This window comes from Heterodontus francisci, chromosome 18 (assembly GCF_036365525.1).
Source record: "Heterodontus francisci isolate sHetFra1 chromosome 18, sHetFra1.hap1, whole genome shotgun sequence".
Taxonomy (NCBI): domain Eukaryota; kingdom Metazoa; phylum Chordata; class Chondrichthyes; order Heterodontiformes; family Heterodontidae; genus Heterodontus; species Heterodontus francisci.
In genome coordinates this window covers 74313719-74334835 of record NC_090388.1, presented here as the reverse complement: position 1 = coordinate 74334835, position 21117 = coordinate 74313719, and the positions used below count along the sequence as shown (strand labels likewise).

Here is a 21117-nt window from a genome sequence, read left to right as displayed (position 1 = left end):
TCTTGAAAACGAAGACCTCACTCTATTTAATCCACTCTCCATTTGTGTGGTATTTCAGGTTGTTAATGTTTCGCTTCTTCAGACCACCACTCCACTCTTGTCCTGTATTAACCGTCTTTCAATAACATGAACATGAGCTGACAAAATTAACCGCAGGCAAGGTCCAGCTAAAGAGAAAAGGCTGGAAATACAAACCAGCTCCATTTAACATCCGAAAGGCTGGCTAGCATTTCAGGTATCGAACTTCAGTCTGAAGCGGATATGACAATTTAATTACAAAAAATACATTTTGGTCAATGGACATGGTCAGTGTGTTAGCTGAACTATGTAAAGCAGGAAGGTTTCCGGCTCTGTCCCTTGCTCTGTGCTGAGTTAGCTGATAGCTGAGATGTCGGAGGGGAAAATCATCCATGGTTCCCCTGCCAGAATTGTGAGCATTGGATGTGGGCAGGATTGCTCTTTCCTGTGATCTCTCGTGTTGGAGTAACTCAGTGGTCACTCAATAAGCTCACTTAAGTGAGATCCCAGAGGTGGACTGATACTTGTGGGGCCAAGCCCCATCAAGGGGGTTTCTGTTTTCCACAGAGAGGGAAAGATGATTGGGTTGGAAGAAGGGAGAAACTGTTATTACTAGCTGTAAAATCAGGTAACCTGTGCAGTTTTATGGTGACTGAGTGTGATAGAGAACTGAAAAGCCTGAGCACTATTGCGGACCTTTTTATTTTAATGTCAGCTGTGTTATACTCAGACAAGGTTCTGTGTTCAATTTCCACTCTAGAGTCTTGAGCACATAATCCAGACTGGCAGTCCAGGGCAGTACTTAGGGAGTGCTTCACTGTCGGAGGTGTTGTCTCTCGGATGAGACATTAAAACTAGGGCCCATTGGCCTCTCCAGTGGATCTAAAAGAAAAAGGAGGGCGGCCTCTGGATGTCCAAAAATACTTCACAGCTAATGAAGTACTTTTCAAATGTAATCACTGTTGTAATGTAGGAAGCATGGCAGCCAATTTGTGCATAGCAAGCTCCCACAAATAGCAATGTCATAATGACCAGATATCTGTTTTTTGTGATGTTGATTGAAAGATAAATATGGGCCAGGGGACCAGTAGGAACTCCTCTGTTCTTCTATGTAATAGTACCATTTGCTGGGGTGGGGGGGGGGGCGTCTTTTACACCCAGCTGATAGGGAAGATGGGGCATGGCACTTCTCAAAGAAGAGCTGGGGAGTTCTCCAGATGTTCTGCCAACCTGAATCCCTCAACCAACACCACTAAAAACAGATGATTTGATCATTATTTCATCGCTGTTTGTGGGACCTTGCTGTATGCAAATTGGCTGCCATGTTACCTATATTATAATTTGACTGCATTTCAAAATGTAATTCATTGGCTGTAAACCAGTTTGGGACATCCTGAGGTCCTGAAATGGAAGTGTTTTTTTGCATCTCCTGAATCTTCGAGTTATAGAGAATTGTATTGAACTGTTATGACTGGGTGAGGAATGGGTCTCCGGCTCCCCTCTAGCTCCTTTCCTGGTTTGGCCATGACAGGGTTTAATTTATAACAGGGTTTTAATTTTTAAAAACTCAGTGTTTTAACTTCACCTCACTCTCGAATTGTCATTGTAAATGAACCAATCAGACAGGCTTTCGTAGATTTAAACAAGAAAGATATAAGTTTATTAACTTTAACTGAGTTAGAGTGATAAGGTTACTAAAAACACATGACACAACCATGCTAGCATGCATACACAATAAACACACACACAAATCACAAATAGATAGAGAGGGAGAAAGAATAAAGGGGGTGGGGGGGGGGGTGTTTGGAGTAGTAAATGGAATTCAATTACTGTTTTTAGTTTGGATGTAAAGTCCTTGATTGGGGTTAAGTCTTTCAGTTCTCATTGGGGCCCAGTGCACGCTTTCAAACTTGTTGCGCTGGTACTAGAAGGCTGAGGAGGTCCTCTGTCTTGAGGCTGTTAGGCTGCTTCCGTGGGTCCGTGAAACTTTGCTGGAGAAAGAGACAGGGAGAGAGTGGTGATTTCTTCTTGAAGTTCAATTGCAGTCTGCCCTTTCTGTGTGGCACAATTCAAAAAGTGTCCAGATTAGCCAACAGGTTAATCATGTGGCCAACTCTTTGTTTGAAACAGCATCGTCTGTGAGGATTGTAGATTTCAAAAGTTCTCCAGTCACACTCAGTGTGGGGTAGAATGCTGGCTCTTACACAGACAATGGCTCTCTGTCTTTTGATCACCACTATTGACAAAACCCTTCTCGTTAATTGAATCAGGAGCACTTCCATTGTCACTCTGTTCAGTTGTCTCTCAGAATGCAAATGCGCAGCCACGTTTTCAGCCGTTCAGCTCTGTAGTCTTTTTAAACAAGTTATGTTCAATGTCCAGTAAAAGTTTAAATAGTGTTCCATATGGTGAAATTGATCTGTTTCCATTTGACCAGTGTGGTTTCCGTCACCTGAACAATGCAACTTAAGTGCGTTGCTTAAAATACCGCTTGCACATTTGGATCACTCTCTAGCAAAACAGCATTTTAAACTAAGATTTATACGATATGTATTGAAGCAAACTATGGCTAGATGTTCAAAAAACGCCTTCCATGTTCAAATCTGTATTAGGGATTGAAAAATTATTAAACAAATAAGCTTGTTGTATTTCAGTCATTCCAGTGTCACCAAAAATTGCAGTGCTTCTAGTTGGTGTTCAATATGATGAAAGCGACAGTAAGTTATGTTGAACTTGTATAAGACACTAGTTCGACCTCAGCTGGAGTATTGCATCCAGTTCTGGGTGCTGCACTTTAGGAAAGATGTGAAGACATTGGAGAGAGTGCAGAAAAGATTCACGAGGAACTTCAGTGATGAAGATAGATTGGAGAAGTCAGGACTGTTTTCCTTGGAGAAAAGAAGGTTAAGAGGAGATTTGATAGAGTTATTCAAAATCATAACGGGGTCTGGACAGTTAGATGGGGAGAAACTGTTCTCCTCGTGTGTGGATCAAGAAGGAGAGGGCACAGATTTAAAGTCATTAATTGGCAAGCGAAGCAAAAGCGACATGAGGAAAATCTTTTTCACACAGCAAATGGTTAAGGTCTGCAATGAACTGCCTGAGAGTGTGCTGGAGGCATTCAAAAGGGAATTAAACTGTTATCTGAAAAGGAAGAATATACACGGTTATGGGGAGAAGGCAGGGGAGTGGCACCAGTGAATTGCTCATTCAGAGCCAGTGCAGACACGATGGGCCAAATGGCCTCCTTCTGCACTGTAATAATTCTGATATTCTGTGTTTGTAATTAACTATAATTGGAAATGAAGGCTCAGAATTCTGAATTTTTAACTTCCAAAATGAAGGTTAAAACATAAATTAAAAAATTACATATTTCGTAATGGGTTTAATTTATCAATTGAATAGCTTTTTTTGCATTCTTATGCCTTTTTGCAAGAAGACTAATGTAGTTTATAATATGCCTTCTTGATGACCTCTGGACATCTCAAACTGCTTTATAGCCAATGAAGCACTTTTCGAAGTGTAGTTGTCATGCAGGAAAATGGGGCAGCCAATTTTTGTACAGCAAAATCCCAGAAACAAGACTGAATTAATGGAGGAAACTGTAATACCTATCCCAGTCCTGCTACATCAGTGGTCTACTTTTTAATCTTTGTGCCACTCCCAGCACTCCTCCCTTTGTGCACTGCCCTCCTAGGTGAGACAGTCAGTCCATTCTGCGCCGCAATATATGGTGGTCGCACTCCACTCCTACCTCCTGGCTCACACCAAGCCCGTCTCCATCCATTGCTCATTTGCATACTGCTTGATTATTTTGGGGATCCCAGTTTGAGAAACACTGTGCGAGATCTCCGAGGCACCCCACCAATGCTAGTCAGTCGGTGTCTCGGGCAATATTAAATTGCATAACACCGCTGTTCTCTAACAACTTTTGACTTGCAGTGGACAACACCATGGAAGATCTGGTAGTGATATTGGAAGAGATACATGGTTAGAGGCGGGGGGGAAAGCATGAAGAATCCTTGAGTGTGGAAGCTGACCAAATAATGAATCTTTATCGCCTTCAGTGGTCAGAGTTTTTAAAGAAAAATGATTGATGGGGATGCATGGAAGTGACCCCCCCCCCACCCCGGCCAAACACTTTATACAGTGTTGTGAGACTCCACTATTAATACTACAACCAAATGTGGTCACAGTACCGAGGAAAAATTAGTGAGGCAATGAGATTTATTTGGGATCTTGGGTGAGAGGGGCGGCTGGAACTACGAGTTTGTTTTCTTCTGAGGAAAACAAGAGTGAATTAAGAGATTGTCAAGTTATTGGAACTCCTGAATGGGGCTAGAAGGTTTGAAATCTCCCTGGTGAATGAGGTGATTGTTCGTAGCAGACTATTACACAGACTTGATGCAACTTGAAGACCTTGCTGCGATTTAGCTGCTTGTGGTTCCATCAGTAATATAACCATTGTCATGGATTAATAATGTAAACCGTACACAGTATTTCAATTTAATTAACCATGAATAGGACAGGAGTGGCACATCATCTTCAACATTTGCAAAGAATTAGGATTGTCTTTTCATTGAAAATGCTGAGGTGAATTAACAATGTGAGTGTAAGCACGCTGTTATACCTGATGTATGCAGTGTGTGACGCAAGTCCAATATTCATGAACCCAAACAAGGAAGGGGATTAGAAGATGATATTTCCTCCTGTACGAGGAGAAATTGGCATCTTCATGATTTGCAGTGAGCTTCTTCCTCACTGTTTAACCCAGAGGCAGAGAAATAACCATCTGATAAAATCCCATATTAGAATCCATACATTCTAAGTCATAATCTTCTCCCTGTTCTTCATACAAAGGCTTCTGCAGTGATAAGCTGGCAATAGCTCAGGAAAGACAAAAGCAAGGTCAAGAGTCAAATGTTAATGTTTTAGTGTTTTAGTTGAGGCATCTGTCAGGAGTGACGTCAGCCTGGTTATTGAAAAGATTGATGTGTCTTTAGTCTCATCTAATTGAATGCGATTGTTTCTTCTTGCTACTTCCCTGGTAGCATTGAAAATCTTCCTTTTTGGTTAAGTGTATAGTTCCAAATGGCATGAGGGTGATTTATTGATGCATGAATTGTGTCCCGTTGGGTTCAGGTTGGGTAGCCGGCCTTTAGTTGACTGTTGGTGTGATCCAAAGAGAGATGTAGAGAAGTGCTTTAGGGAGAGAATTGCAGTGTGCTGGACAATGATGGCTGAAGATTTTATCATGGGCTGGAACCACACTTTCTAATCAGCTGGCACAGTATTGCAGGAACTGTGCTATTTCATTGTGGACAGCTTGGTAACTAATTGGCATACATCCATGATGATGACACTTGGGACTATTTGGGGTGACTTGACTATCTTCCCTCACCATAAGTAGCATCCTTGTGGTCTTGATATTACTTGGTGTGGTTCTTAGAAGTTTTATTTAGAGCCCTTAAATTGAGGTTTTCATTTTTCCTTCTTTGGTTTTTAATTATCCTTTTAATTATATTTTGACGAATTTCTCAGGTAGGGGAGATTTTGGTGCGAGGGAGTTTTTATTTGACAGTTTTTGGCCTGTGTTGTTTGCATCAGCCCAAGAACTGCCATAGGATCCAGTGCTTAGTGCAGAGCAAAGTGCAACAATGTACCTTTGCTCTAATCACAGAAGACCACCCTGGTGTTCATTTGTCAACACAAGTTTATGTCAATTTGAACAGGAAGAAAACTACTGCAACCAGTGGAAATATGAAACAAATATAAAACCGGTCAGGCAGCATCTGTGATCAAGTGTCCAGTGTGTGAGGTCGTTGTATTTTTCCCCTTTTCCCTTGTCTGGCTCCTTGCTAAATGTGTTCAGCTGTATTATCTTCCAGTTGTGAGGAAAAATTTATACCATCGACTGTCCCCCTTACAACAGATGCTGTTTTATGGGCTGAATGTTTCCAGCATTTTTCTGTTATTTTAAAATGTCAGTTTATATCTGTGTGTGAGTGTGTACTGACAACTTTCAGGACTGTTGATAATTTTACAGGGAGCTTTGCAATACATTATTTAGACTATACTTGCATTTCAAATGGATAATGGGTTGTTGAGAGAGTGAAGTGTAACAGGAATGCTACTTGGTGTAAAAGGGAGCTATTGGTGAAAGGTGGGGAAGCTCGACCTCTACAGCCTAGAATGTGAGTGGTTAATGGGGATCTCGTTGAGAGGCATAATGTATCATTAATGTAATTAATGTAGAGAAGATCGCCCCAGAATGTTCAAGGCAAGTCAGGTCTGTTAGACAATAAAGTTCAAAGTTAAATTTAGTGTTAGAAAACCCTTTTACTCAAAGGGTGATGTAATGTTGGGAATTACCTGTGATGTTAGGCAATGGAATCTCATATTTGGGGGCATTCAAGTGGAAGGGAGTAATGAGCTTCAAAGGCTTATGTGAATTGTTTTTCCTCGTTCATGATTATTGCTGGTGTAGCCCTTCAGCTGATGCCTAGATACTCCGTTCATACGTTGGACTGGATTGAATTGAAGTTGCGGTCTCTGACAAAAGACCATCACACTAATAGTAAAGCATCATCCAATCTTTTAATTGTGAGTTTGATTTTTCGACTTGTCGTTTTCTTTGTTTTAAATTAGCTCTTTGCCTTTCTGTCGTTTGGTAGTGGGGCTGAATTCCATTAATTTATTAACACATCTCCTTTTGTATTACTTCTGGAGAAAGTACAGTTCCTTTTTAGATACTGAAAGTGTCACTGATAATTCCTCCATTTTTCTGTCAAAACTTATTAATGCCATTTTCCCAGGATTTCTGGTTTTTGGCGATTTTTGTCTTTCTTCTCCCGGGCTCAGCCCAGACTGATGTGAGCCTCCTGTGTTTGCTGGATGTAGTGTTACTGTGTGAGACAAGATTGAGCCGACTCAACCTAGTGAGCATGGGTTTGCAGCACTAAACCACGACTGGCAGCTTGGACAGAGGCAAGAAATCTACACAGATACAGTAGGGGGTTGCTCTGTGGAGGTTAGACACTCGCATGCTTTTTTTAAAGCAGACTAGTAGGAGGAGCTTTTCTCAGCCTGAAAGTGACCTGGGTGTACTTGATGCTGACATTGGGTGGTTGAAATGGAAAATGAACCTACCAACGCATCATGGCTGAATTTCCCTGCCTGGTCCATTGCAGCAAGTGCCACTCCATCAGCTTGTGGAAGATGTAGCCCACTATGTCCCCCTGCTGCCAGGGCGAGCTGGCCAAGATGTGTCATGTCAGAAGGGACAAAGACTGTGAGCAAGTACATCAGCTCCAATTGAAGCTCCATAATGTACTGAAAGCCCAGCCCCTGGTGAGCACAAAAGGACTTAAGTCCAACTTAAACTTGTCATGCTTGATCTTTTTAATGTTCAGACACTATTGATGTCATTGTGAACTAGATTCGAGGTGTGACCATGCCAAATGTTTGAGGAATTAACAAATAGAATGATAGTTTTTGGGTTAATAAATTCAACTCCCTGCTTATATTAATTCAGCTCCACCCAAACTGCAGTCTGCTGCAAGTCCTCATGTTGTCAATACTTGGCATTTAATGAAACAACTGCAGTTTAAGCTTGTCCGTTTCACTGTTTCAGATTCTAAAGTACATTGGTAAAATTTGCTAGCATAAGTCGAGGTTTTTGTATGACAAACACAGGTGCAGCATGGTGAGGTGAGAAGTGGGGTTGGGGGGGTGGGAGGGGGGAGAGAAAGAGGCTGAGAGGAACATACATGCTCATTTTTAAAAATATGTGCCTTTTCTCTACTCTTCCAACAACCACCCCCCAAATGTAAATTCTGTGATATTATTTGTTCCTTTGTATGCACTATTGTAAGATTCACAAGACAGCAAGTAATATCTAAAGAAAATGTGAGTTTTTGTGTCAATTTGTTGCACTACATGTACAACTCCCTGGTGATGTGTGACATGACATCACCTCCTCCGGTGACCTTCATTTACAGCTTCTTAAGTGTTCCGCTCTTAAGGTCGTCCCACAGCATCCCCCTTTTTTCCAAAGATAAAAATATATGTATAATATGCAGTTCAGACTAACTATACATGATTAAAACAAAACGTTATTTACAAGTGAGTAAGTTTAACACTCTGTAAAACATAGAAGAAGTTTCCTTATTTATCCCGATCTTCTTGTTGTGAACCTCTTCCCAGAGCTGAGTTTGTCTTGATGACTCCTCAGATACTCTGGTGACTTGGATTTTTTTGTCAGCATGTTCTTCCTCTGTGCCCGTAGCCTTTGTGTGTTCATCTTCAGACTTTTTCTTTGAACGTGTCCGTGATGTCAGAGTGTCGTCATGTGTAGTGTTGTCGTACAGTTCCCTGAGTTGACTTCTGTTCTCTCTGAGTCGCACCATTGGTTGTCTGGACTTCATACAACCTGGGCTGATTGCATATTCTCCAACCTCTTCAGGATCCCAAGTTCCCAATGCATGATTGAGGACTCTGACCTTCCATCCGACTCACAATTGAGCTGGTCCTGCTTGCATGTCATACAATACCTTCATCTTCCCTTGTTTAGACAGAAGTAGATCTTTTACTATGGAAAACTCAATCACCGGCAATCCCTCTGGCCTCCGGGTACTTGCTGCACGAACTGAAGCCCAAGGACAGACTCCCAGTCATATTGCCTGTTTGAGTCAGGACTCCCAGCCTTTGTGTTGTCCTGGCAATCTGTCTCTCTGCTGACCTGATGTACCTGCTTGGGCTTTTGTTGTGTGTTGGCATATCTTTTGTTTGCCAACCTATCTTGCAGGCATTCTCTCTGTTTGTGATCTGCCAACATTCCTGTGTGCACTATCTGAGCTCGACTTTCTCCACTGCCTTGTCCAATGTCCTTGCATCCCACAAGCTTTGCACAGGTCCTGGTACACTGGATAACTGCGAATTGGGTGAGTTAGGTCACATTTGGGACAGACTTCTGAGCCTTGGTTACCATACCAGTTGTAGCTGCCCCCCAACGCTTCTAACTATTGGTGCCCAGTCATGATGGCTTCAAATTTCCTTCCATCATTGAATAGTGCATCTATGGTTTTCCCTTTCTTTTTTAACAGGTCTTTTTGAAAGGCCTCTATTGGGGTAGACGCAATTACTTGCTCTTTAACCCGTTGTGACAATTAATACCTGCGACGTCACATTGCAACAAACTGGTCAATGGACTTATCTTGCCTTTGCTGGTAGGTTATAAGCTCAAGCCTATATACTCAGATATTGACCTTTACCTTCAGTTGCTGTTCCAGTTATGTCCAGAGCCTGCTAGGGTCCTTCTGATCCTCAGCTGACAATCCTGACGTATTGATCCATTGCCCAGTGCGATCTTAATTTGGATAGCTTGTTTCTCTGGTTTGCTCACTTGTTGATCCAGGAAGCACAGCTCCATTCACTGTCGAAACAGTTTAAATTCAGACACTATGTCTGACGCCTTCCAATCTGTACCTGGATATTTGGAAGCCATTGTCCTAATGATTCTGCTTTTTTATACGTACAGGACTTTTTACAAGTTTTCTTTTTTACAGACACACTTTTTCTTGTTTAGACATTCATTTTCTTCAAGCTTGCCCCTTTAAGAGTGAAACTACATTTTTTTTAAACAGAGGGTGTAATTCTTTGTTTACGCTGATTTTTAAAAAAATTGTGTTTTTTTTTAACTGAGTTGTTTTTCTCTTTGGCGAGCACTGTAGTTTGTAGTACCGGCAGCTGCCACAACCAGCCTTTTTCACTGTGATGTGGACTTCCAATGGCACTGTTGAGTTCTTCCCCTTCTTTTCGGCTTAGGCCACAAAGCAAAAAATGGACATCAAAAACAGTAACGGCTTCAGTTACTGCTTTTCAAAAGCTCCGATCCACTGGCAAATTGCTTACTGTACTGCAGAGTGTCGACACCTCTCAGGGCCCAGTCTGTGATCTTGGCTTATTGCACTGTTGTGGGGTCTTCTGCCAGCTGCTTCCAGGATCTTCAACCACTCCAGGTAAGCAACCTGCTGTTCTTTGTTCTTCTCTCTTAGTGTGTTCTTCAGAAAAAGAAATCAAACAGTGCCACAATGCAATATTTGGTGGTCTTCAGGACAAAAATTCCCACCGCTGCCACTAGATAACATTACTTGTTCCTTTAATAGCCAAAGAAAATGCGGGCTTTTATCATACTTCAACTAGAATATATGTATACAAACAGTGCATGAGACACAGCTCACTTTGTCGGGCTACACCCACACTGAGCTGAGTTACCTCACCAACGAGGCAACAGCTCCTGATTTTTGTCGGTACTCATTTTTGTAGCCCTCTGCGTGTTGGATCTGTACCCCATGCTGGTAGGTCATGTGTAACATGACATCACTTCCTCTGGTGACCTTCACTTACAGTTTTTTAAGGTGATCCACTCTTAAGGTTGGCCCACAACAATGTCTGACTAATCCTACACAAGTGGTGTTTAAAAGGAGAAGTAAGAGTAGTGGCTAGCCTAGCCAAAATAATATGGGGAGGAAAAAAGGTTCAAATGCACATGTTGCAATGTGTAGATTGTGGGAGATATATTGGAGGGAACTGAAAGCAATGGTATTACAGGAACTAGACTTGATGGCATTAACAGAAATCGAACTGCAAACTGGACAAGAGTAGAACATAAACATATTGGGATTATAATGTACTGAGAATCCAAATTCTGAAATAGGAAAGGGACACGGACAGGAATCTTCGTCCTGTGAAATTTCACAGGATGCTTCTACATATGGGAAGGAAACCTCAGAGTTTATTTTTTCTACAAATGGTATCAACTTTATTTTAGTTGCATTCCAACTCCACTGTCTCATAGATAAAGAGAAAAAATCTTAAAAATCAAGTGATATGGCATAAAAGTTGTGTGTTTTTCCCCCCCAACAAAACATATACAGATTGATTGTTGGTTTATAAACCTTGTTAGTGACCTGTTTAATCACTAACAGGTCAGAGCTCTTTACAAAAATTGTATTACTGCATCTGAAAATGCTTCACAAAAACTTACCTGTTATCACCACATTACAGTGCATCTCAGTTTGTTACGATGACTGTGATTGGGATGAAGCTGGACAAGGGTAGTAATGTTTAATTTTATATGTTTTTTATAGTTCACTTCTTTATTAGTTATGCCCTTGTAAAAAGAAGAGCACTTTTGTTTGATGGGAAGACCCCAATGTCTGCCACTTGCAGCTACAGTAATCAATGTTGCATCCTGAGCTTTTCATGTGGTTCATTGCCTCTTTACAAATTGCAAAGTGGGGGGAAACAAATTGAAAAAAAGCCCAGCGAGGATCCAGTCTCCTTTTGGGCTGGCACAGATGGTGCGATGTGTGAGCTTGACTTCTGATGAGAGAGTGAGGCTGGTGGAGAAATGGATGGTGTGAGTATGAAAAAGTCTTGAGATTGTGAGTGGGGATTAATTTTACTTGGAAATAACCAGCCTTGTGATATATGGCAGGTCTGCAAAGCAGTCGAGTACGTTGTGGAGCAAGAATGGTCTTTTCTGAAGGACACAGCAATGGCAAGCTTCTGTGAAAGGGAATGGAGGAAAGTGCATGTGTGATTTCCATCCCATGCGCAATGCTTCCTTTTGTGGTTAATACAGATCCCTGTCCCCCTACTGAGCAGACCATTCACCATGAGTATGGGGATGGTTGGAACCTGAAAGGAAGGCATGCAAGAGCTTGTATTGTGTGGCAGTCACCTACCAGAGAAGATTTTTAACAGGCAGAGCTGCAGATCACTGCAATGCCACTCAGAGCAGTGATACACGTGGACAACCTCGCCAATGAGGAACCAGCAACAGCTCCTGATTTTTGTCGGGACTCATTTTTGTAGCCCTCTGGGTGTTGGATCTATACCCCATGCTGGTAGGGAAGAGAAATTGAAACTGTTATTAGTGTCTCAAAAAATGACGAGAATTTTTTTTTATTGTTCTACGCCTGATGCCCCCGCAACACGCACCCAACCATGTTTGCTCAGTGATTCCTTTTTTCAGCCTTCCTCGGCTGTGGCTCATTTGTTAGCTCTCTTCTCTCTGAGTCAGAAGGTTGTGGATTGAAGTACTACAACCTTCCAGATCACAACTTGCTACATTTAAACAAAAAAATTATTCTCATCGCCTCTGGTTCTTTTGCCAGTTACTTCAAACCTGTGTCCTCTGATTACTGACTATTCTGCCACTGGAAACAGTTTCTCCTTATTTATTCTATCAAACCTTTCATTATTTTGAACACCTGAATCAAATCACCTCTTAACCTTCTCTGTTCCAAGCAAAACAACCCCACCTTGCTTGTACCTGATAGTAATCTAGTAAGTTTTTTCTGCATCCCCACATGGGCCTTGACACCTTCCTAAAGTGTGGTGACCTGAAATGGACACAATACTCAAGCTGGGGCTTAACAAGTGTTTTCTAAACGTTTAGCATAAGTTCCTTGCATGTGTACTCTCTGCCTCTGTTTATAAAGTCAAGGATGCTATTTTTTTAAAATAGCCTTATCAATTTGTAATGCCACCTTCAAAGCATTGTGTACCTATACTCTAATGTCACACAATGTGACTCCAGATAATTTGAGAATGTTTGGTGTTGATTCTCTTCCTTCCCCTTTCCTCCTTTGCAGGTACGATAGTGACGTTTAAGATGCATCTTGACAAATACATGAATAGGATGGGAATAGAGGGATATGGTCCCCAGAAGTGCAGAAGGTTTTATTTTAAGCAGGCATCAAGATCGGCGCAGGCTTGGAGGGCCGAATGGCCTGTTCCTGTGCTGTATTGTTCTTTGTTCTTTGAAATGGGCCTCTTAGAAGGTTACAATTCCTAGTCTAATGCTTATGCAACACATTCCCGCTGTTACTCCTCTTTCTTGGAAGAACCCAGCAAGTTCCCACATCATAAACTTGGATGGTCAGTTCAGGAATCTATTTCATTTTCCAAGAATATCTCCACCTTATTAGCGAGACATCTGCAACCAATGTAGAACAAATTAACTCATGAGCAACAATCCTGCCGATGAGGCATCTGTAATATGTGGAGCACTTGAGTGCTGAGCTGATTACAGTTCTAGCCTGAAACTGTTCATGCTTGGGAGAAAATATGTCAAGTTGGCATCTGTTCAGACATGAACTGAAGCTGGGCCAAGATTATTTTTAATGGAAAAAAATTTCTGGGCATCCTTAAGCAGTGGGAGAATTGAACTGTGAATATGAATACAAATATTTGGAAAATAATTTAAATGGGGCAGAGGACTAAAGGGATCTCGAAGTACAATTATACAAATGAAAGAAGAAAATAAGGAAGACTTGCATTTATCTAGAACATTTCAAAGTACTTTTGAAGTGTAGTTACTGTTGTAATGTAGGAAACACAGAACTAATTCGCACACAGTGGTCTATATTCTTCTTGGGGTGCAGGCTAATGCAGTTTTTTTTAAACTGTTTTTTAGTCCGAAGAGTTGCGTCGCCTCGGAAAAATGTGTTGTTCTACATTGCAGGTCTGACTGACTGTGGGCCAGGAGAGCACAGTCATCAGCGAAAAGAAGTTCACGGATGAGTTTTTCTTGTGTCGTTGTGTGAGCCTGAAGATGCCTGAGGTTGAAAAGGTCTCCGTCAGTCCAGAAGTGTATGTAAACTCCCTGTAGTGTATACTCTATGTAATTCTAAATATCTCTAAATGCTTCACATTGAATCAGTTTCTTGGAAGTACAGTGACTCTTATTACGTTAGTAACTGTAGTAATCATTTTGGAGAGGGCAAGGTTCCTTGAGCTACAATGAAATGAATGACCAATTTAGCTGCTTTTGATGGTTTAGAGAGGAGTATTGATCAGTACACTGAGTGATCTATGCGCTACTTTGCGTAGTGCACTGCCCCCTTCATCTGAACCACTGGAGAGGGCAGGTAAGGACTTCCTTTTATATGTTTCACCAAAGGATGGCACAAGTGACATTGGCTCACACTCTTGATGAGGAGCTTGAACACAGCAGCTTTTTGACTGTCGAAGGTACTACCAATGAGTGAAGTCAGTGTGTGCTGTTGAGATTGATTACACTTGGGATTTCGCTTGTGTTTTCAAACTTTGACTCACTTGAGGTACATGAAAACAGGTAACAGTGTTGTGTGTGTGTTTGGCCTTCATTATGCTGTGGACAAATCTACAGGCCACTGCCACCACCAGGACAAGGCTGGCTAGATAGTTTTTTTAAAACTTCAATACAAGCTGATCTTCCATGACATTGCTCAGTGAGTTGACGAATAGCCTGTTTTATGCTGTTGTATAGCATGTGTTTCTCCTAAATAAAGTTGGTTCAGCTAGTTAGTCCAATGGGCTTCCATAAATTAACACGTCTAAAGTAGTGTCCTTCAACTAAAACAATTGTGATAATTTGAAAAGGGATTTGATTCCCCCGTTCGAAGGTTTCATGTACTATTGTGTCATTCAGAAGCCCGGTCTGTTGCTACCCTGATGACCAAATAGGTAAAGGCACGAAGCCATACAGAGGTCCCAGTTGTCCTCAGTGCCCCTGGGTTGGGAGGAGTGAGGGGGAAGATCAAGCAGGCATCCTGCTCCTGATCCATGCTGGAAAGTCTGTGTGTAGGCACTGGGTGAGAACCGACTGCCAAAAGAATCTAGTCCTGAACCAATGAATGCCTTCAAAACAGACGTGGATAAATATCTAGAATTGATGGTTTCCTGTAACAGCATGGAATGGGATCATGGTTCTGCTGGTTGGAACAGGGATATGTTCCACATGGAAAGCATCCAGTTCAGGTTCCACCATGTTGGTGTGTAAGATCAAAATTGGACCTTTCTTTTTGATATTGCCTGTAAATGGGGAAGATGGTGCAAGGACAGGTCTTGATGGGCTGCATTTGCTAATCCTTGTAGTTTTCAAATTCATACCCAGCATTGCACCCAAGGAGACAGGATAATGGACAAAAATGTGAAATGTTGTGTTACAGGTTTTAAATTAAGGGGTATATTCGCATCAATAGGACCAGTCTCTGGTATGTAGAATCATTTTGCACAAGAAGACGCCATGTAGCTCATTGTACCTGTGTTGGCTCTTTGTAATAGTTATCTAATGAATTCCATTTCTCTGCTCTATTATCATAGCCTTGAAAACTTTTCCTTTTCAAGTATATATCTAATTCCCTTTTGAAATTTACTTTTGAATCTGCTTTTACAACCCTTTCAAGTCATGCATTCCAGATCACAACTGCTCACTTTACAAAAAAAAATTCTCATCTTCCCTCGAGTACTTTTGCCAATTACCTTAAAGTTAATGGCTCTTCTGCCATTGGAAACAGTTTCTCCTTACTTTCCCTTCATAATTTTGAACACCTCAATTAAATCTGCTCGAAGGGAACAACGCCAGCTCTTCTAGTCTCTGTGTGTAACTGAAGTCCGACAAGCTTGCTGCCATTCTAGTAAATCTCCTCGGCACTCTATCTAGGGCCTGGTCATCTATGCTAAAGTGGGTGCCCAGAATCGGACACAGTACTCCAGCTGCGTTAGCAAAACTTCCTTGCTACTGCATTCTATCTTTATAAATAGAGGTATAAAGAATTTGTGTGCTTTTTTTTAAAACAGACTTCTCAACTTGTCATAGTCATAGAGAGATACAGCACTGAAACAGGTCCTTCGGCCCACTGAGTCTGTGTCGACCATCAACCGCCCATTTATACAAATCCTACATTAACCCCATATTCCCTACCAAACCCCCACATTTCTCTTACCACCTACCTACACTAGGGGCAACTTACAATGGCCAATTTACCTATCAACCTGCAAGTCTTTGGCTGTGGGAAGAAACCGGAGCACCTGGTGGAAACCCACGCGGTCACAGGGAGAGCTTGCAAACTCCGCACGTGCAGTACCCAGAACCAAACCCAGGTCGCTGGAGCTGTGAGGCTGCGGTGCTAACCACTGCGCCACTGTGCTTCCCTGTGTTGTAGCTTCACCAGGTTAACACCTCAATTTTAGGTATGCCTGGTGCTGCTCCTGGCATGCCCTCCTGCAGTCTTCTTTGAACCAGGGTTGGTCCCCCGGCTCTAATGGTAGAGTGGGGGATATGCCAGGCCATAGGTTACAGATTGTGGTTGAATACAATTCTACTGCTGCTGATGGCGCACAGCGCCTCATGGACGCCCAGTTTTGATTTGCTAGACCTGTTTGAAATCTATTCCATTTAGCACAGTGATGGTGCCACACAAAATGATGGAGGGTCGCCTCCATGTGAAGATGGGATTTTGTCTCCACAAGGACTGTGCGGTGATCACTCCTACCAATACTGTCATGGACAAATGCAACTGAGACAGGCAGATTGATGAGGACAAGGTCAACAAGGTTTTTCCCTCTTGTTGGTTCCTCACCACCTGCCACAGACCCAGTCTAGCAGCTATGTCCTTTAGATCTCTGCCAACTTGGTCAGTAGTGGTTCTACCGAGCCACTCCTGGTGATGGGCATTGAAGTCCCCCACCCAGAGTACATTATGGCCCCTTGCTACCCCAGTGCTTCTTCCAATTGGTGTTCAATATGGAGAAGCATTGTCCTGCCACCTTCAAATGATTGTGTATGTGAACCCCCAGGTTTCTCTGTTCCCTCTTTAAAAGTGTACCATTTAGTTTATTTTTCTTCTCACTCTTCCTACCAAAATGCGTCACTCCAAACATCTCTGCATTATTTTTTATCTGTCATGGGTCTGCCCATTTCACTTGCCTGTCTATGAAGCTTTCTTGTCCATGTGAATGGCTGACAGTGTGACTCAGTGCAACATTTGACAACTGTAGTCAAAGTTGATGTCCAAGCAAAATGTCTTTTTCTTGTTTTGTATTTGTGTTTGGCTGCCTTGAATTGCAGCCCGTTCTGGTTGCCATGGCATCCTCTGCAAGGACATTTAATGGGAATTCCTCTTCATGATCGAGTCGAAGAATGTAATTTCCAACTGTTCTGATCTGGATTAAAAATGGGTCTAAATGAAAAGAGCGAACAGAGAGAAGATGTTGTCTAATGTTTACTGAAAAGTTTACGTGAGTGATCCAATGTATAAATGTTAGGCCTCATATCCCTTCATCAGTTTTTATGGTGCCTTTACACAGGTTGGAGTTGTATAACAGTCCATAAGAAGACTGCTTCCATGTGTACCACCTGGGACTTGAAGGATTTGGCGAGCAAAGAACTTCAGAATTATTTTTAATACATAACCACAATCCAATTTGTACATTGTTCCAAGTTAATCTTTTTGAATTTTAGACATTTTGTCTATAAATGAAACTGTTTGAGTCGTGCCACTGATTGTTTTCCGCTGTGTGAGGTGGCATTAGACAGGGTGGGTATCTTCCTTGGAGTGGTTTACTGCTATTGGGTTAACTACTAGACTTAGGTGATGCTAGCCTAACAGTATCTGTAAGGAGACGGTGTTGGGGCAGTTGAGAGCGGTGAGGAGCAGCCCAATCACTCGCTTCTGGCTCCACTTCAGCTTTCACTTGAAACTCTACTCGGGGAGTTAGTTATTATTCTCTTGGTGAATGACTAGCTCTGCCACAGTAAAAGCTGGCCATTTAGTCTTGCGTTATTGTTCTACAACTTGATCAAGTGATGTCAACTAGATTACAATACGGGGTCATGTAACTGCTCAATATTTGCAGTTCAGTCTGAGCATGTAGAAGTTGCTTGATGTGCTCAAACTTGCCTAATAACATTTGCAGCCATTGCAAGTGAATAGAGGGCAGTAGTTATCCGACTGCTTTTATAAGTAAAGGCTCAATTTTGATTTTCTGCTTTCATTGATGTTCTGGACGTAAACCCTATTCGAAAAGAGCCTGCTTAATTTTAGTTTCTTTCGTGGAGTCCCACATAGATTGTCAAAAAAACTTGTACTTTTGATTTCTATTGCTGAATATAATAACCTGTGGATATTTACAATGCCATTTGTTATTCCTGCTGCTTCAAACATGGATTTCTCCCAGGATCATTTCCCATTTCCTTTCTTGAAATTTGAACATTACCAAATATTTGCTGCATTGTTTCACATATATAAAATGATATGAATTTGAACAGTTGTCACCTTCTGTTTAATTCGCTGGGTGTTCATTTAAGATGGTTATCTCCATACAAAGACCTTTTTTATACGGGCCAGTCATTAGCCTGACTCAGAATTCCTTACCAGGAGGACTGGCTAGAGGAGAAGGGGTGGGGATGTCACAATCTGATCCCACTGGCAAGATTACCCCACTAAATGTTAACACAGTATTCTGACACCTTGCTAATTGGGGCTACAGTTTTAGGGTAGGAGAAGGACATGGCACTCCATTTCCATTGAGCACAACTACTCTACTGGATGGTAACTGAGTATCTGGAGACAGGAACACTCATCTCATCTCTCGCCAGGGCTGTCTGGAGTGGGACTTGAATCTATAACCTTCTGACTGAGAGGTGGGAATGCTAACAGTGAGCCTAGGCCAGAATTCCTACTCCCCACAACCACCCCCCACCTGCCGATCCATCCTGTAAGGACAAACACCACTCATCAAAATCCATTTAAGGTTGATAACAGCCAATGCCTAGGTATCTCCGAGAAGTGCAGAGGGCTACTCCTGGCATTTAATCAGCTATAATCTGCACATAATTGACAGAATTTGCTGTCAATGGTTATTGTTCCTGAAAATTGTACCATGAGTTATGACTTTTGCACTTAAGTAATTTGTATAGAAAACAGACTTTTTTTTGGGGGGGGGGGAGGTTGGTGGGATGAATAAATCTCTCCATTGTAAACAGTTGTGAAGGTTGTGGTGATGCACATTCTTGCCTCATTTTATTATTATTAAATACCTATTGGTAATGTTTCTTATCTTTCAAATCTATGGTGGGAGATTGGGGAAACCCTGTGCATGTTCTACCTCACAAAATTTATTCAGTGGAACTGGGTCTGGATTACCTTCCTCCTCACCCCACCCCCCAACTGCAGGTTGAAGATTGCTATCTCTGCCTCAGTGCAATTAACTTCACCATACATCTTTCCATATCACTTCACAGGTAATGTAGTTCAACACCTTTTGGGACCGTAGTGCAGGCTTGGACTAGCCCATTTCTGTACCTGCAGGTCTTGTCAGTCCCTTGTGGCATGATGTAGTGACTGGTTCATTGGAGTTTTCCTTAAATGTAACCAAGTATAAGAGGGCTTTTCAGGCTGGCTCCCATGTTTTCTTGCGATTCTTAATTTAGTTCCCATTGTGGCAGATTATGGATGTTGTTGTGATGTGACATTTTTGTTCTGTGTACTCGTATCCACTCAGTACTAGAAACTGTCTTTTATTATGCTTTGGAGTTTAAGTTAAGAGCCTTCATTTTTGAGTTGCAGTGGTTCGAGGGGCACTGTTGTAAACCACTGTATGTCCAGTCGCTGTGCTGGCTGTTCTTGTGCAGTCATGGGCTCCATTGTACTGTGGGAATTACCTCCTCCGGGATTCCTTTCTGAAATCATGCCCTGTGTCTGTTGCTTCCAAGCACTTGCTGTTCCTCTATTTGCTATCTGCTCCTTTGCATCACTTCAAATTGGTTAGCCACACCAGCTTGCACCTTGCACCAGACACTTCCACAACCTTATTTTGTTCTCCTTCTCCCCCACCATCACTTGGCAGCTTTTGAAGCAATATCGCAGCATGCATGATTTCAGTACGCGGACTTTCTGACTGCCCTCTGAGCTGAAGACTTCCCTCCTGATGTTGCTTCCAGTCCCAGAACATCCCTGGTATTGAGTATATCCACGTGATGCGTAGTTTCTCTTGTGGACTTGATTTGGTTCACTGTCCCTTCCAGGACCAACCCCAGTCTAAGCACCACTTAAAGCATATCACTTGATGCTAATAGTATTTAACAGTACTCTGTGCATATAAAATGTAGAATCCTAGTTTATCATGGGTCTGCTGGGGCTGAGAATTAACTAGTTATCGTGGTCTGATTACAACACGGGTTAGATGCAGAGTAAAGCTCCCCCTCATTTCTGGCTCCACGATCTGAAATTAACTCCAATCTTCAGAGTGCGACCTGTTGCGTTGGTATAACAGATGTTCAAAGAAAATTCCCTCCTGTATGGATGAGAATTTTCTATTTCTGTCCTAGTCTTCCTATTTATCCTGAGGAGGGGGATTTCTCATTTAATTTTCACCATTACAAATAGTGGACATTTGTGCTGTGGATGTACACACTCAGAACAAGGCCAAATTGTCTGAATTTTTTATAATGAGGAACCTGAAGCCCATGTTAAAGCTGTTTAGACCTGACACGTTGAAATGGATATTGTGTGGACTCAGATGGAAGTGTACTGTTTTCACCCAGATTTCGATGGATACAAGGCAGATACTAATGGCAGAAGTGGAAAATTATGTGCCAGTAATATTGAAAGACCTGCCAATGATGAAAAAGGAAGTGGCATAATTGGGGGAACAACTTCTGAATGTCTTGGAAAGGTCATAAAATAGTGAACAGCCTTTTGCTCAGAGTAAAGTGGGGGGAACTGGACAAAAATGAGGGGAAAAGAAACCTAAGATTGCAAATGTTACATTCCTGTTCAAAAAAAAAATAGGGAGCAGGCTAAACCTGGTAATTACCAGGCCAGTCACACTAATGTAAGTGGTGGGTAACTATGAGAGACTATTGTTAGGACAAAATTAATATCTACTGGGAGGAGCATGGGTTAATAAAGGACAATCAGCATGGATTTGTTAAAGGCAATAGTGTTCATGTTACGATCAGGTGAGGAGGGGTCGAAGGGCTTTCCTCTTGGCCCTCTCCTTGTTTGACCGGTTTGGCAGGTTTATTTCTTTATTTTAAAGTGGACATACTTGCCAATTCAGTGAGTGTTTAACTATTTATGTATTATGAATATAAAAGAACCAGTCAGACAGGTTTTCTTGAGTTTAGCAAAGAAAGAGGTTAACTTTATTGTACTTAAACCAATATAAGTAAAATAATAAACTATGCTCCAACTTTTGCACACATGCGCACACGTGTGTATATATATATAGATATATATATATATATATATATATACACAC

The 21117-nt window shown here is 41.8% G+C and overlaps 1 protein-coding gene across 2 annotated transcripts in view; it reads left to right on the top strand.

Moving 5' to 3' along the window:
• The window catches only part of LOC137379721 (contactin-1-like), a 934724-nt gene that overhangs the window by 34182 nt on the left and 879425 nt on the right, over positions 1–21117 (top strand). The window lies entirely within an intron of this gene.